At 36.0% G+C, this 17,813-nt stretch overlaps 1 long non-coding RNA gene across 2 annotated transcripts in view; it reads left to right on the top strand.

The window, feature by feature from the left end:
• Window positions 1-17,813, top strand: part of LOC111771643 (uncharacterized) — a 642,377-nt gene that overhangs the window by 434,728 nt on the left and 189,836 nt on the right. The gene's annotated exons all lie outside the window — the stretch shown is intronic.

The raw sequence follows: 17,813 nt of genomic DNA, 5'->3' as shown, positions 1-17,813 counted from the left end.
CACATGACACGCAGCCACGCCCAAATTTTGCTGTGGCTTGCTGGATCCAGGGTGGGCAATAAGGATGTCGTAAATATGACAGGAATGCTTAAAAGATTAAGCTCAAACATGAGCATACAAGAACAACTGGATATCCACGTATAAAAGAATGAAGTTTGGGCTGGCCCCATGGCTGAGTGGTTAAGTTCCCACGCTCTGCTTTGGTGGCTCAGGGTTTCACTGGTTCGGATCCTGGGCGTGGACAGCACCACTCATCAGACTGTGTTGACGTGGCATCCCATATGGCACAACCAGAGGCACTCACAACTAGAATATACAACTATGTACTGGGGAACTTTGGGGAGAAGAAGAAGAAAAAAAAGAAGAAGAAGAAGATTGGCAACAGATGTTAGCGCAGGTGCCAATCTTTAAAAAAAAAAAGAAGAATTAAGTTGGATCCTTTCCTTATACCATATGCAAAAATTAGCTTAAAATGTATTATAGACCGAAATGTAACAGCTTAAAGTATAAAACACTTATGAAAAAAATATGTGTAAATCTTTGTGACCTTGGGTTAAGCAAAAGCTTCTTAAGTATAATACCAAAAACACAATTAAATTTTATTTGCTGGTTCCAATAAAATGTTCGGTCATCTGGAGAAAAAAACACAATCAACAAAAGAAAAAATATAAAAAGGATAAATTGGACTTTATCAAAATCAAAAACCTTTGTGCTTCAAAGGATACCATCAAGAAAGTAAAAAGAGGGGCTGGCCCCGTGGCCGAGTGGTTAAGTTCGCACGCTCCGCTGCAGGCGGCCTAGTGTTTCGTTGGTTCGAATCCTGGGCGCGGACATGGCACTACTCATCCGACCATGCTGAGGCAGCGTCCCACATGCCACAACTGGAAGGACCCACAATGAAGAATATACAACTATGTACCGGGGGACTTTGGGGAGAAAAAGGAAAAAATAAAATCTTTAAAAAAATTAAAAAAAAAAATTTGAAAAAAAAGAAAGTAAAAAGACAACCCACAGAATGGAAAAAATATTTGCATATCATGTATCTAATAAGGAATTTGTTTACAGAATATAGAAAAAACTCTTACAACTCAAATATAAAATGACAGCCCAATTTAGAAATGAACAAAGGACTTAAATAGACATTTCTCCAAAGAAGACTTCAAATGGCCAATAAGCATATGAAAAACACTCAACAGCATTAGTCATTAGGGAAATACAAATCAAAATTACAGTGAGATACTACTTCAACCTACTAGGATGGCTTTTGTTAAAAAGAAGGCAAAGTGTTGGTGAGAATGTGAAGAAACTGGAAGTCTCATACATTGCTGGTAGGAATGCAGAATGGTACAGCCACCATCAAAAACAGTTCGATGGCTCCTCAAAAGTTAAGCATTGAACTACAATAGGACCCAGCAATGACACTCTCAAGTATGTATCCAAAAGGATTGACAGCAGAGACTGGAACAGATATTAGTGCATCAATGTTCACAGCAGCACTATTCACAATAGCCGAAAGTGGAAATAACCCAATTGGCCTTCAAAAGATGAATGGATAAACAAAATGTGGTATATACATACACTGGAATGTTATTAAGCCATAAAAAATAATGAAATTTTGATATATGCTACAACATGGATGGACCGTGATAACGTTGTGCTAAGTGAAATAAGCCAGACACAGAAGGACAAATATTGTATGATTCCTGTTATATCAGGTACTTAGAAGAGTCAAATTCATAGACAGAAAATAGAGGATACCAGGGGGTGAGGGAGGGAAAATGAGGACTTTAATGGTTTAATGCGTACAGAGTTTATGTGTGAGATGATGAGGAATATTTTTGGTTTAAATAGTGGTGATAGTTACAAAACATTATGATATATTTAATGCTACTGAATCATACATTTATAAATGCTTAAAATTGCAAATATTATGTTATATATATTTTACCACAATAAAAAATCATTTGACCATAGAAATATGGATTTATTTCTGTACTCTCAATTCCATTTCATTAATCTATGTGTCTACCATTATGCTAGTACCACACTGTCTTGGTTACTGTAGCTTTGTAGTAAGTTTTGAAATTAAAGTATGAGTGCTTTAACATTGTCATTCTTTATCAAGATTGATTTGACTATTCTGGATCCATTGAATCTCCATTTGAATCTTAAAATCAGCTTGTCAATTTCTGCAAAGAAGTCAGCTGGGATATAGATATGGATTACATTGAATCTCTAGATCAATTTGTGGAGTATTGTCATCTTTTTTTTTTCCTTCAAGGAAGATTAGCCTTCAGCTTACATCTGCCACCAATCCTCCTCTTTTTGCTGAGGAGGATTGGTCCTGAGCTAACATCCATGCTCATCTTCCTCAACTTTATGTGTGGGATGGCTGCCACAGCAGGGCTTGATAAGCGGTGCATAGGTCCGCACCCGGGATCCAAATTGGCGAACCTCAGGCCACCAAAGCTGAGCATGCAAACTTAACCGCTATGCCACTGGGCTGGCCTCTGGAGTATTGTCATCTTAACTATATTGAGTTTTGCAAACCATGAACATGGGTTATTTTGCCATTTACTTAAGTCTTCTTTAATTTTTTTCAACATTTTGTAGTTTTCAAAGTATAAGTTCCTGTTGAATTAAATTTCTGCAAGCCTTCTGTTAAATTTATTGCTAAGTATTTTAGTCTTTTAGATATTATTTTAAATGAAATTATTTTCTTAATTTCATTGTCAGTTTGTTCACTGTGACTGTATAGAAATATAATTAATTTTTGCATATTAATCTTGTATCCTGAAACTTCCCTGAAGTCGTTTATTAGTTCCAATTGTTTTGTAGCGGGTTCCTTAGGGTTTCTTATATAAAACATCAGACCATATGCAAATTGAGATAATTTTCTTTCTTTTTAGTCTAAATGACTTCCCCTCCTCCATTTTCTTGCATGATTGCTCAGCGTAACACCTCCAGAGCAATCTTGAATGGAAGTGGTGATAATGGACATTTTTGTCATGTTCTTGATCTCGGAGGGAAAACATTCAGTCCTTCACCACCAAGTGTAATGTTAGCTGTGGGATTTTTGTCAATGCTTTTTGTCACATTGAGGGCATTTCCTTCTTTGACTAATTTGTTGAGTAATTTTATCATGAAGGGGAATTGAATTTCATCAAATGTTTTTTCTGTGTCTTTTGAGATGATCATGGGGGTTTTCCCTATATTCTATTGATATGGTGTATTACATTAATTGATTTTTCACATGTTTATTGAAACTTGCATTTCTAGGATAAATTCCACTTGGTAGCTGTGTATGATCCTTGTTATACACTGCTGAATTTGGTTTGTTAGTGTTTTGTAGAGGATTTTTGCATCTATATTCCTAAGAGAGATTGGTCTGTGTATGTGTGTGTGTATGATGCCTTTGTCTGGTTTTATTTTCAGGGTAGTGCTGGCCTCATAGAATGAGTTAGAAATGTTCCCTCCTCTTCTAAATTTTGGAAGTGTTTATGAATAACTGATATCAGTTCTTCCATATATGTTTGGCAGAATTCACCAGGGAGGCCATTTGATCTTGGGATTTTCTTTGTAGGTAGTATGGGGGATCAGAATTGGCTACCTCAAAATATGTCTCTTTGCCTTGATTATTTTCAAGAACAAATGACTCTGAAAGGAACTTTGACCTCCCTGCTAACTGCCTAAAAGAAATTTAAGATAAAAGGCCTGTCCCCAGGACAAGTCATCACCATAGATAACTCTGGGTATGGATAGTCTGTGAGGGTCCTTGCTAAGCCCCTTCTTATCTGCCAAACATTTGATTTTCTATTTCCATGTGAATTGCCTTCCTCCACTTTGAAGCCCTGAACCACTACCCTCAATATCCTCCTTTGTCTTTACCTGAAGATGGTACTTAAGCTGGCAGCCTTGGCCATTTTGGTGAGTTACCCAGTTTCCCTGGATTTCTCCCATGTATACGTGTTAGAAAGCTTTGTTTGATTTTCTCCTGTTATTCTTTCTTATGTCAATTTAATTAGTAGACCAGCCTGAAGGACCTAGAATGGGTAGAAGAATTCTTTTCCTCTCCTACAGTAGTTTTTAAATTACTTATCAGACAACATTACTTGTTATAAATCTATTCAGATTTTCTGTTTCTTCTAGTCAGTTATGGTAGTTCATCTCTTTCTAGGGATTTTTTAATTTTACCTAGATTATCTAATTTGTTGGCATACAATTTTTCATAATATTCTTTTATAATCCTTTTTATTACTGTAATATCAGTAGTAATGTCCCTTTTTTCATTCCTGATTTTACTAATTTGAGTCGTCTAATTTTTTTTTCCTGTTCAGCCTAGCTAAAAATTTCAAAATGGTTGAAATTTTAAAGAAACAACTTTTTTTTTGAGGAAGATTAGCCCTGAGCTAACTGCTGCCAATCCTCCTATTTTTGCTGAGGAAGACTGGCCCTGAGCTAACATCCATGCCCATCTTCCTCCGCTTTATATGTGGAACACCTACCACAGCATGGCCTGCCAAGCAGTACCATGTCTGCACCCGGGATCTGAACCAGCGAACCCCAGGCTGCAGAAGTAGAACGTGCGCACTTAACTGCTGTGCTACCAGGCCGACCCCTAAAGAAACAACTTTTAATTTTGGTGCTTTTCTATTCTTTATCTTATTTATTGCCCCTCTACTCTTTATTATTTTCTTCCAACTGTTTGCTTTGGGTTTAGTTTGCTCTAGTTTAAGTTTACTAAGGTGGAATGTTGAGTTATTGATCTCTGATATGTCTTCTTTTTTAATGTATGCATATACAGTTATAAGTTTTCCGCTAAGCACTACTTTATCCCTTTTCCATAAGTTTTTGGATGTTCTTTCTTCATTTTCATTTATCTCATAGAATTTTCTGTGAATGGTTCTGTGATCCATTGATTATTTAGGAGTGTCTTACTTAATTTGTACATATTTGTGAGATTCCTAAATTTCTTTCTGTTATTAAGTTTCATTTCCCTCTTGTGATAGGAGAAAATACTTTGTGTCATTTCAATCCTTTTAGATTTATTGAGGCTTTTCTATGGCTCAGAATATTACATATCTGGGAGAATGTTCCATGTCTATTTGAGAAAAATTTGTGTTCTATTATTGTTGAGTGGAATGTTCCATAGATGTCTGTTAGGTCTAGTTTGTGTATAGTGTTGTCCGAGTCTTCTATTTCCTTTTGTGTATCATGCCTACTTTGTCTATCCATTATTGAAAGTTAGGTATTGAATCCCTAAAAGTTATTGTTGAGGCGCCAGCCCCATGGCATAGTGGTTGAGTTCAGTGTGCTCCATCTTGGCAGCCCATGCTCATGAGTTTGGATCCCAGGCACAGACGTACACCACTCATCAGCCATGCTGTGGTGGCAACCCAAATATAAAGTGGAGGAAGATTGGCACAGACGATAGCTCAGGGTTAATCTTCCTCAGCAAAAAAAAAAAGAAAAAAAACTTTGTTGAAGTGTCTATTTCTCTTTTAAATTGTGTCCGTTTTTGCTTCACAGAATTTGAGGCTCTACTGTTAGGTAAATATATATTTATAATTTTTATATCATCCAGGAGAATTGGATGTTTGTTGTTATAAAATGCCCCTCTTTATATCTAGTAACCTTTTTGTGTTTTTTTTACAAACTCTAGTTTGTCTAATATAAATATAACCACTGAAGTTTTCTCATGGTTGCTGTTCACATAATATATCTTTTTCTACTCTTTTCCTTTCAAATTATTTGTTACTTTGAATTTCAAATATATCTTTTGTAAACAGCATATAGTTGGATCATTTTTTTAAAAATCCAATCTAACAATCTTTTTGATTGGATTGTTTAATCCATTCTTATTTCATGTTATTGTTGATAAAGTTACATTTATGTCTGATATTTTACTTTTTGTTTCATATATGTCTCATGTATTTTTTGTTCCTCTATACCTCCATTACCGGTTTTCATACTGTTTCCTAGTGGAACAAATTCTTGCTTTAATTATTTTTTAACTATATTTTTTATTTATTTCCTTAATAGTTACTCTAAGGCTTACCATATACATCTTAAATTATCAGAATGTACTTCAGCTTTATATAATTTCATTACAGTGAGATACAGAATCATTGCTCCTAAATAGCTCTATAATTTCTATCAAAATTTTGTGTTATCATTGTTGTACATAGTATATCTAAATATGTTAGCAACCCTATAATACATTGTTATAAGTAATTCTTTTCTTTCAGTCAATTCATTTTTTTTTAAATTAAGGTTTAATTGACATATAATATTACATTAGTTTCATATGTACAACATAATGATTTTATATTTGTATATATTGCTAAATGATTACAATAAATCTTTATATAATCTTATACCTATTAAAGAATCTTAGAAAATAAGGGAGTTATATTTACCTTATTATTTATCCTTTATGGTTCTCATCATTTTTCCTGTAGATTTGAATTACCATGTATGGTCATTTCATTACTCCAATATAACGTTGCTCTCTTCCTCCTCCTTTGTGTTCTATTTATTCTGTTCTGTTATTGTCAAATATATTACCTTTCTGCATGTTAGAGACCCACCAATACAATTAAAATAATTGTTTTAGAAAAAATGTTTCTTAGCAGTTAAGAGCAGGAAGACGAAATATGCATTTATACAGTCTTTTATAATTACATAATAACCTTTACTTGTGCTCTTTATTTCTGTGGATTTGAATTTCAATCTGTAGTCATTTTCTCTCAGCCCGAAGAACTTCTTTTGGCATTTCTTATAGGGTGGGTCTACGACCAATGAAATTGCTGTTTATTTTGTAATGTCTTTTTTTGTGTTCCCTTTGAAAGATACTTTTGCCATATATAAGATTCCTGGTTGACAGATTTTTCTTTTCTCTTAGCTCTTTGAATATGTCGTTCCACTGCTTTCTAGCCTCCATGTTTTCTAATGAGAAATTGTCTGCAAATCTTACAGGGGTTCCTTGTATGTGATGAGATGTTTTTCTCTTGCTTCTTTCAAAATTTTCACTTTCAGTGTTTTTACTATAGTACATCTGGGTGTATCTCTTTGTGGAGTTTGCTGAGTTTCTTGGATGTATAGATTAACATTATTCACCAAACTAGAGAACTTTACAGGCATTATTTTATCAAAGATATTTTTCTGCTCCTTCATCTTTATCCTGTTCTTTTTGCACTCTCATTACATGTGTGTTGGTGTGTTTAAGGATCTCCCACATTTTTCTGAGACTGTTAAATTTTCTTCATTCTCTATGTCTTTCAGGCTGCATAGTCTCTATTGATTTATCTTCAAGTTCTCTGATTCTTCATTCTGACAGGCTAAATCTACTGTTGAGATTCTCTAGTGAATTTTTCATTTCAGTAATTACACATTTTAACTCCAGAATTTTCATTTCATTCTTTTAATTTCTAATTATTTATAAATACTTTGTATTTGATAAAACATTGTCATTATAGCATCCTTTACTATTTTAAGCATGGTTTTGTGTCATAATTTTTGTTGAAAATTGTTTTAAATTTATTGAGACTTGGCATAACATGGTCTATCCTGGAGACTATTCCACATGCATTTGAAAAGAATATGTATATTCCCCTTGCTGAGTAGAGGGTTCTATAGGTGTCATATAAAAACTGCATAAACATGTCAATAGATGCAGAGAAAACATTTGGTGAAATTCAACACCACTTCATAATCAAAACACTAAAAATAAATAAATAAAATGGAAAAAAAAACTAGGAATAGAAGGGAAATTCCTCAATCTGAAATAAGGCATGTATGCATACTCCACAGCTATCATCAAAAAGGAAATTTTAAAAACAATTCCATTTACAATGGCATCAAAAAAATAAAATTCTTTGGAATAAATTTAATGAAATGAGTGCAAGAAAACTACACTATGCACGGAAAACTGTAAAACATCATCGGAAAAAATTAAAAATGACCTAAATAAATGAAAAGACATTCCAAATTTATGAATTGGAAGATTTCTTATTATTAAGGTGATAATACCTTACAAATGTATGTACATATTCAACATAAGCCTTGTCAAAATCCCAACTGGCTCTTTTTGCAGAAATTGACAAGCTGATTGATTCATATGAAAGTTCAAGGCACCCTGAATAGCCAAAACTATTTTGATAATAAAGAACAATGTTGGAGAATTCACATTTTCCAATTTCACTACTTACTACAAAGCTAGAGTGATCAAGACAATGTGGGAATTGTATAAAAATATTCAGGGGCTGACCCCTTGGCCGAGTGGTTAAGTTCCCATGCTTCGCTTCAGCGGCCCAGGGTTTCACTGGTTAGGATCCCGGGCATGGACATGGCACCACTCAACAGGCCATGCTGAGATGGCGTCCCACATGCCACAACTAGAAGGACCCACAACTAAAACATACAACTATGTACTGGGGGCATTTGGGAGTAAAAAGCAGAAAAAAAAGAATATTCATAAAAATCACTTGAGAGCCTAAAAATATATCCTTCTCTTTATGTTCAGTTGATTTTTAACAAGAGTGCCAAGACAGTTTAACGTGGAATTAATAGTCCTCAACAAATGGTGCCACACTACCCACGAATTTCCGCAAAATGGAAATGAAATTGAAAATGAAAAATGAAATTGAAACCCTCACTGATATCATACACAAAAGTTAAATCCAAATGGATCACAGACTTAAATGTAAAAGTTAATTTTCTTTAATCTTAGAAGAACATATAGTTGTAAATCTTTGTGACCTTGAGTAAGGCAAAGCCTACTTTGTTTGACATCAAAAGCAAGCAAAAAGAGAAAAAATAGATATTAAATAGAAATTAAATCAAAATTTAAAAACTTTGTGCAGCAAATGATACTATTAGTGAAAAGATAACCATCAGAATGGGAGAAAATATATATATATCATATATCTTATAATGAGCTAGTATCCAGAATGTATAAAGAATAGGAATAAATTTAACAAAAGAAATAGAACGTTTGTATAATGAAAACTACAAACATTGTTGATAGAAATTGAAAAAGAGCTAAGGAAATTAAAAGATATACCATGTTCACATATTGAAAGACCTAATACCATGAAAATGCCAGTATTTATGAATTTTATCTACAGAGTCTATAGAATCCTTATCAACACCCTACCTGTTTTATTAGCAGAAATTGAGAAGCTGGCCTTAAAATACATATGAAAACACAAGGGACCAAGATTAGCCAAAACAATCTTTAAAAAGGAACATATCTGGAGAACTCACATTTCTCTATTTTAAAACATAGGGATAAGACATACATATCATTGGAACAGAATGGACAGTCCAGAAGTAAAATATCACATTTATGGTCACTTGATTTTCCACAAGTGTTCCAAAACAATTCAATAAGGAAAATAATAATCATTTCAATAAATGGTACTAGGACAACTGGCTATCCACTTGCAAAAGAATGACATTGGATGGCTCCCTCGCACCACATACAAAAATTAACTCAAAATTGATCATCGGTGTAAATCTAAGAGCTAAAAGTATAAAACTCAGAAGAAAACATTGGAATAACCTTGAGTTAGCCAATGCTTTCTTAGATATGATACCTAAAGCAAGTGCCAAACAAAAAATAGATAAATTGTATATCATCCAAATTTAAAACATTCATGCTTCAAAGAACACCAGCAAAACAACCAACACTGTGAAAGTAATATTTTCAAATCATGTATCTGATGACAAGGGACATGTATCTTTTTTTTTTTTTTTGAGTAAGATTATCACTGAGCTAACTACTGCCAATTCTCCTCTTTTTGCTGTGGAAGACTGGCCCTGAGCTACCATCCATGCCCATGTTCCTCTACTTTATGCATGGGACGCCTACCACAGCATGGCTTTTTGCCAAGTGGTGCCATGTCCGCACCTGGGATCCGAATTGGTGAACCCTGGGCCACCGAGAAGCAAAACGTGAACTTAACCACTGCGCCACTGGGCCGGCCCCTGACAAGGGACTTGTACTGAGCATATATAAAATCTCTTACAACTCACACCCAATAGGATGGTTTTAATCAAGAAGACAGATAACAAGTGTTAGTAAGGACATGGAAAAATTAGAGATCTCATATATTCATTTCTGGTGGGAATGTAAAATATTGTAGCTACTTTGGAAAAAGTTTGAAAGTTCCTCAAATATGGTAACATACAGTTACCATATGACTCAGCAATTCCCCTCCTAGGTGTATACTCAAGAGAACTGAAAACTTATTTCCACACAAATACTTTTACATTAATATTCATAGCACCATTATTCATAATGAGAAAAATGTAGAAACAGCCAAAATATTTAGCAACTGATGACTCGATAAACAAAATGTGGTACAATGGCCTATTATTCAGCCATGAAAAGTAATGAAGTACCTGCAATATGCTGCAACATGGATGAACTGTGAAAACTTCATGCTACGTGAAAAAAGCCAGGCACATACTGTATGATTCCTTTTATATGAAATGTGTAGACTAGGAAAATCCATAGATAAAGAATGTAGATTAGTGTTTTCTAGGGGCTTGTTGCATGAGTGCCATGTATTGAGTAACTGCTGATGGTTATGGGTTTCTTTTTGGGGTGATGAAAAACATTCTGAAATTAGATAGTGGTAGTGGTTGTACAATTCTGTGACTATACTAAAATCCACTGATTGTACACTTCAAAAGTATGATTTTATGGTTTATAAATTAAATCTTAATAAAGCTTTTTTTTAAAAAAAACAACCTGAATCTGAAGAAAAAGTGCATTCTAAGAAAGCATAACTCAACAAGTAATAACCCCTTCCTCTGGCATAGCAAAAGCCACATTCCCTAATACTAGAATCCTACAAATATTCATAACATTGATTCTTGCATAGCCTTTGTGGGGGTAGAACAATCTTGAGCTCCTAGCTTCAGACTGTGCTTCCAAGGGAAATGACAGGACTTTTCAAGGACATTAAACCATTAACTGATCTTCAATAATTATTTCAGCTCTCAACACTCTGAGTGGATCTAGCTCTGATCACAACACTAGGTTCCAAGAATGTTTTAACACCTATTAAAATATATAATAATAACAATCTAATGTCTTTGAGCAAGAAGACAGGTACAGGATAAATTTTTGGCCAGAGGTTAGAAAGATATATGCTATAAATGAGAAAGCACTACAAAGAAGCACTTGGAAATCCAGGACTGAAGGGAAAGAAAGGGGGAGAAATATGTGAGTAAATAAGTAAATAAAATAATTTCAGAGTGATAAGTGCTACCAAAAAAATAACAGAACAAAATGTGATAAGAAGTAACCTGGGTTTGTTTTGCTACTTGGATTTGGGTGATTAAGGAAACCCTTTCTTAGTAAATACTATTTTAAACTAAGATTAAGATAAAAGGAAGTAGTCATTTGAAACTGGAAAAAGAGCATCCCAGGCAGAGGAGCAGAAATTTAAAAATCCTTGAGCAGGAAAGAGCTTGCAGATGAGTGACCAGAACCATGGCCAATGAAGCTGCTGCATAGCTGGCAAGTGACAAGTGCTATGAGAAGAGGTATAAAGGTAGATAGTGATAGGTAAGGCAGGGTGTTGCAGGCCATGTCAGGAGTTTGAATTTTATTCTGCTTACAAGGCGAAGTCATTGCATGGTTTTAAGTCTAAGAGTGTCGTAATCTGATTTATGTTTCTAAAAAAGCCAGAAGCATATGTAGTCAGAGACAGTCTTTTCAGAACTAGATGTTTTATATGGCAATGGAATATTTGAACTTTGATGAAAAAGAGGAGTTATAAATTCAAATTAATATCAATGATACAATCTAAAGTTTTATTGTGTCTCAATAGAGAAACTTTGTTTTTATACAATTCAGTGATTGCTACACTAAGATTTGGAAGTCAAATGATCAATTTCATGAGTAATTTTTAGTTTTGAAGGTAGGCATACATTAAAATTTTTATGATCATATATTTGAAATGATGGTGCTTCACATACCTTTTAGTGTCTATTTCACTATAACTTGGACCTGATTGCTCTTAGAACACATGCAAAATATGATAAGTCCAGTGCCAGTGGGTATCCACTTTATACTGTTTTGTAAAATGATGGGAAGATCATCTGAGGGGATTTAGTTTAGGCAGGTCTGAAACAATCTATTTGACGTGGTCAGATGCCAGGGACTCCTGGATTCAACTTTTGATTCAACCCAGCCTACCATAGTTACTAAAAGTATGCTGGGACTGACTTACACCAGCTCCCAAGTAGATAAGTGGTATAGAGATAATTATTCCCAGGGCAAAATACATCTATACCTTGACATGACTGCATCACAGAAGCAAACTATTGACAAGTAAACTATGACCGTGTGGCGCTCGGAACAGTTTGGGATGTCTATAGGGGTAAAAAGACACCCTTTCCTGCTGCTAGAAATGCCTAGATTTAGTTTCTCAAAGGGCTTGATGAATCCTGATATTAGACATATGTTATTTTCATCAGTGGATGCCTTCATGGGGACTTAAATACAATGGGATGTTGCCTCTACAAAGAGGAAAATGTTCCTGGGTCTCTTGTTTTATGCAGCCATCTTCATGCAGGTATGTTTGAGTATCTTTTACTTACATTAAAGAGATTTGTATCATTTTTCAGTGTCTCTCGGTACCATCAACTCTACTTCAATCACACACCATCTGCCAGTAACAAATATCACCTTGTTTAATATCTGAGTCTCTCTTATTATCCCCAAACAGAAGGCCTTGTTTAATTTAGGTTAGTTTAAATAGGCGTGAGATATCACTTAAACTATGCTCCAGGGCACTCCTGAATATCTATAAGTAAGAAAATATTCTAGAGCCAGCCCTGATTGCCTAGTGGTTAAAGTTCAGCGCACTCCGCTTGGGCAGCCTGGGTTTAGTTCCTGGGTGTGGAACAACCTCTGTGTCAGTAGCCATGCTGTGATGGCAGCTCACATAGAAGAAATAGAAGGACCTACAACTTTGTACTGGGGCTCTGGGAAGGGGAAAAAAAGAAAGAGGAAGTTTGGCAACAGATGTTAGCTCAGGGCAAATCTTTCCCAGCAAAAAAAAAGAAGATAGTCTATTCTTGCTTCCCCTTGGCAGAACATTGGGTATTTGAACTTATTCAAAGACATATTATAATTTTATAATAAAATATATAGAATCTAATAAAAGTATGCTTAGTACCTGTGCTTAAGACTTACTTTTTGACGGCCATTAATATTTGAGGCTAAGGACAAGTATATTGAGTTTAAAAATTCCCAAAGCAGTGTCAGTTTTAAAATATCCTACAGCAGAGGACAAGGTATATATTTACTTTGCTCACCTCCAGTTTTCAAGCACTTGGTGAAAGCTGCTGGCTTTGAGAAATGACCAGGTCAATCTGAGCTGAAGGCTGCAAGGAAGGGAATTAGGTAACAGGTGTGAGTCAAATTTATGACACCCATTCCATGTGCTCTTCTTACAGTGTGACTAACATGGTGTTCCCACCTCTTGAGTCTTTGTGGAGACTTATGACTGTTCCAGCTAATGTGGCATGGTGGAAGTGACACTATTTGACTTCCAAGATGAGTTCATAAGAAGATACAGCTTCCACCTGGATCATTTTCTCCCTCCCTCCCCTGCCCAGGATACTTGCTTTGGGGATCCAGGTAGAGAGGCCATGTTTGGGTGTTCCAACCAATAGCCCTAGCTAAGGTTTCAGTCAACAGCCAGTGTCTACCAATGATATGTGATTGACCCTCCAGAATATTCCAGCCCCCAGACGTCAAGTCAACTCAGCTGATGCCACGTGGAGCACAGATGTCTTCCTCACTAATCCCAGCCCAAACTGTAGATTCATGAACAGAATAAATGCTGCCATTGTTTTAAGACACTAAGTTTAGAAGTAATTTTTTTTCAGAGCCATAGTAACTAAAACAACTCCAGAACGTATATCCAACTGCCTACTTGTCAAATGCAATTTTAATATGGTAAAACCCAAACTCCTTCTTATCTCTCCCTCACACCTGTTCCTTCAGCAGTCTTATTTATCTCAGCAAATGACAACTTTATTTTTCCAGCTTCTCAAATCATAAGGCAGTCATCTTTGATTCCTCTCTCTGCCTCTGATACCCAATATGTTATTGTTGCCTCCACCTTCACACCATATCCCAAATATGACTATTTTCCCCACATCCGCCACTTCCACCTGATCCAAGCCATGAACATTTTTCACCTGGATTATTTCAATAGCCTCCTAAATGGTTTTCCTGTTTTATCCCTCAACTTCCTACACCTAAATCTCCACACAGGCTCCAGAGGAATCATCTTAAAATGTCTGATTTTGTCATTTCATTGCTCACTCCTAGTAAATATCAAGGTGTTTAAAATTGGCCCATAGTTTTCTCTCTATCCTTATGCCTCACACTGTCCTCCTTGCTCACTTAGCAGCAGTTAAACTGGCCTCCTTGTTATTCCATGAGCACATCAGGTACTTACTTGTCTTTGATATTTTTGCTGCCTGGAATGTTCTTTCATTAGTTATCCTATTGCTCAATTGCTGAGTTCCGTCTGCACAAATATTATACCTTCAGAGAAGCCTTCCTTGACCACCTATCCCTTTAGGCTGTTTTATTTTCTCTTTATTACTTACTAACATCTGACATTGTTACCCATTGTACATTTGTTTAATCTTGTAAGACCCACTAGAATGTGAGGTTCAAAAGATCAGGGACTTCGTCCATTTTGTTTACTGATATACCCCAGCACCTAGAACAGTGTTTGGTACAGATTAGGCGCTCAGTAGGTATAAGGCCAGCAGGTTCCTAAAATCTTCTTATGTGGTGGTTTTGAAAAACAAGCAGCAAGCTCTGTTATGGTCTTTCTTAAAGCAAGGAAGAGGATGATGCTGAATATTTCTAAGAGTCATTAGTTTTACCTTTTATTGTGCAACTGCAGTGTGCTGAGCACTTACGTCTAGATGAGAGTGGCACGGAGAAAACACTGTTGATTAAGATATTTTGAAATCAAGGACTTTAAAAACAAGTGCAATGAAATGCTATAGGTCCCATGATAGAAATTTTAAAGGAACACAAACAAGGGAACTCAAATAAAGGAGTTGTCAGTTCTATCTGAAGAAGGGGTTTTAAGGAAGCTTCATATGGAGTCTTGAAAGATGAGCAGTTTGCCAGATAAACGAGAGAGGCAGTATTGGGGGTACAAGAGGGCATTCCAAGATGCAGTAACAACATGAACAAAGGAATGCCTGAGTGAAATAGTTTGAATACCTCTTATGGATGGAGCTTATATAAATGTAGGGTTATATGAAAGAGAAAGCTGAAGAGGTAAGGTAGGCAGGGGACAATTTGAGACAGGTCTTTTATGCCATATTTGTTTGAGCGTTATTGTGTAGTGAAACAAGATCCTACAAGGGTTTTAAGCATAGCTCTTTCCTGTTTTAAGATTCTTAATGACAAATGATGTGGCTAAAGAAATAGGTCAGCCCATTTCCCTATGTTCTATCCACATAGCAAAAAGAGTTTCCAGAGACACAGAAATACTTCTCTTAAATAGTTCTCTATGAAAGGAATTAGACCAGCTAAATCCATCAAATCTAAGCAGGCTGTGGTCATAAGTAACACTGTATTTTTTGTTAAAACAAAATGTGCAATTCGTTTTGTGGGGTTAATGTGAAAAAAAACTGCTAAGTACTTCTATAAAAAAGAAATAATTAAATGTCAAAATTATCTATTTTAGAAGGAGTCTAAATGTCAAGAATAGTGGAATTGCCTATTAAATTATGATGGGGTACTATGTATTCTTTTAAAGGGGTGATGATGATGCTGATGTAATAACAAAGAGAAATGGTTTTATATATAATGTTATTTTAAAAATAGAATTCAGAATTGTATTTATGATGAGATTTCAACTAAGTAGGAAAAAAAAAAAGCCATTATGATAGCCAGGCTGCAAAATGGCCCCCAATGATAGTGTCTCCTGGTATTTATGCCTTAATCATCCCCTCCTGCACTGAATAGGGCTGACTTGTATAACCAACACAATATTGCAGAAATGACAGTGTATGAGTTTTGGGCTAGGTCCTAAAAAGACATCATAGGTTCTGTTTTGCTTTCTCTTTGATCACCCACTCTGGGAGAAGCCAGACATCCCATCCATGAGAATACTCTAGCAGTCATATAAAGACTTCCACATCATCAGGAAAATTGAGGCCCTCTGTGGACATCCAGCAAGGACTTGCCAACCATGTTCGCGAGCCTTGGAATCAGACCCTCCAATCTTAGTCAAGCCTTCAGAAGGCTGCACCCTAGGCTGACATTTGGACTGTGTTTGGAGGAAAACTTTTCCTCTACCAGTTTAGGTCCAAGCGGTAGTGATGGTGGTGGTGGGGCTGTGAATGAATTGGTAACAGATTAACAGAAGAAAAGTTTATTTTACATGCATGTGGGAGCACTTTACAAGGAGTGGCTCCCCAAACAACCAAGGGTAAGGGTTTATATATCAGCTTAACAAAAGGGGAGAGGGACTTGGAGCTTCGGTGGGAAAATATGGAAGGTTCTATTGGACTTGTTTACACAGTTTTTCATCCTGGTGCTAATGGGCTGTCTCCTTTTTGGCTGGAAGCTTCCCTGGAGGGGGGTTTATGGCAGTATGTCAGAAAGCCCTGCTTTAATCATCAATCAAAAGGATGTTCACATAAGGCTTTTTCTGCAGCTGTTTGTCCAAAAGTTTTCAGTTTATAGTAGTCTTCCTGCCACTCTGGTGGGTTATTGGACCCTTCAACTGCAACATTATGAGATACCTTGAGTCCTTACTACCAGTTAAATCACTCTTTTTTTTTTTTGAACAAGAATGTTCTTTATTTGTACAAAGCATTATTTTCTCAACGTTCTTCACTCATTAGTCAACAAACTTTTCACTGTATTCATTTAACATATTAACGGTGTCAAACTACACTTGACTAACTGTCAACCTCCAAGCACTCAACTTAGAGACAAACAAAAAGTGCTTGGAGTACCAAATGGAAAGAGAAAAACATGAAAAAAGTTCAACTGAGACACCTTAGAAGCAGTTAAAGGGAGTAGCCTGCTGAGAGGGGGAGGGTGGCTGGGGAATTCCTGAGCACCATCAGATTGCCCTTAAGGTTCAGAGAGGTTTACAAAACCATTTTTAAAAGACTTGAGATTAGAACTAAGGAATGAGAGGAACCTGCCCTTTGGGATATTAAGCAGGTTATCAACATTCCTGGATTGCAGAAGTGAGACAAAGAGAGAGAGAGAGAAAGTGGGAATGGGGAGCAGAGGAGAGGCAGAAGACAGGAAGCGAGAAGCACACAGGGAGGAAGTTGTGCTCAGAAGAAACAAAGTTTGGAACCTGTCAAGAATTGGAAGAATGAAAAGCCATAGTCACAAGTCTGGAAGGACTACAAGAGAAAGCCTGGAATTTTATACCTTCCAGGGGGTAACAATAAATCCTAAAGCTGTATAGTGGCAGACAGCGAGGTGCGTTTAAGACTAAACCATCTGTTTTGTAAAAGAGCAGGACATTGGCACACTTGCTTGACTAATTCCACTCTACACTGCTGATTTAAAAACATGTGTGCCCAGAGCATAGCCACCCCAGCAGGTCAAACGCCTACAGGCGATATAGAAGGGGTCCAAGCCAAGCAGATCTGTGGAAACCAAAATTCAATTAATGTTACTGTCAAGTGAAGAGACAACAGAACAGATTTCATTGTTCTTTTAGTAGTTTCCTAAAGCTAACATTTTGACCACTTGTAATAACCTGGTATTTCCAAACACT

The sequence above is a fragment of the Equus caballus genome, chromosome X (genome assembly GCF_041296265.1).
Source record: "Equus caballus isolate H_3958 breed thoroughbred chromosome X, TB-T2T, whole genome shotgun sequence".
Taxonomy (NCBI): domain Eukaryota; kingdom Metazoa; phylum Chordata; class Mammalia; order Perissodactyla; family Equidae; genus Equus; species Equus caballus.
This window is presented reverse-complemented; position numbering and strand designations above follow the sequence as displayed.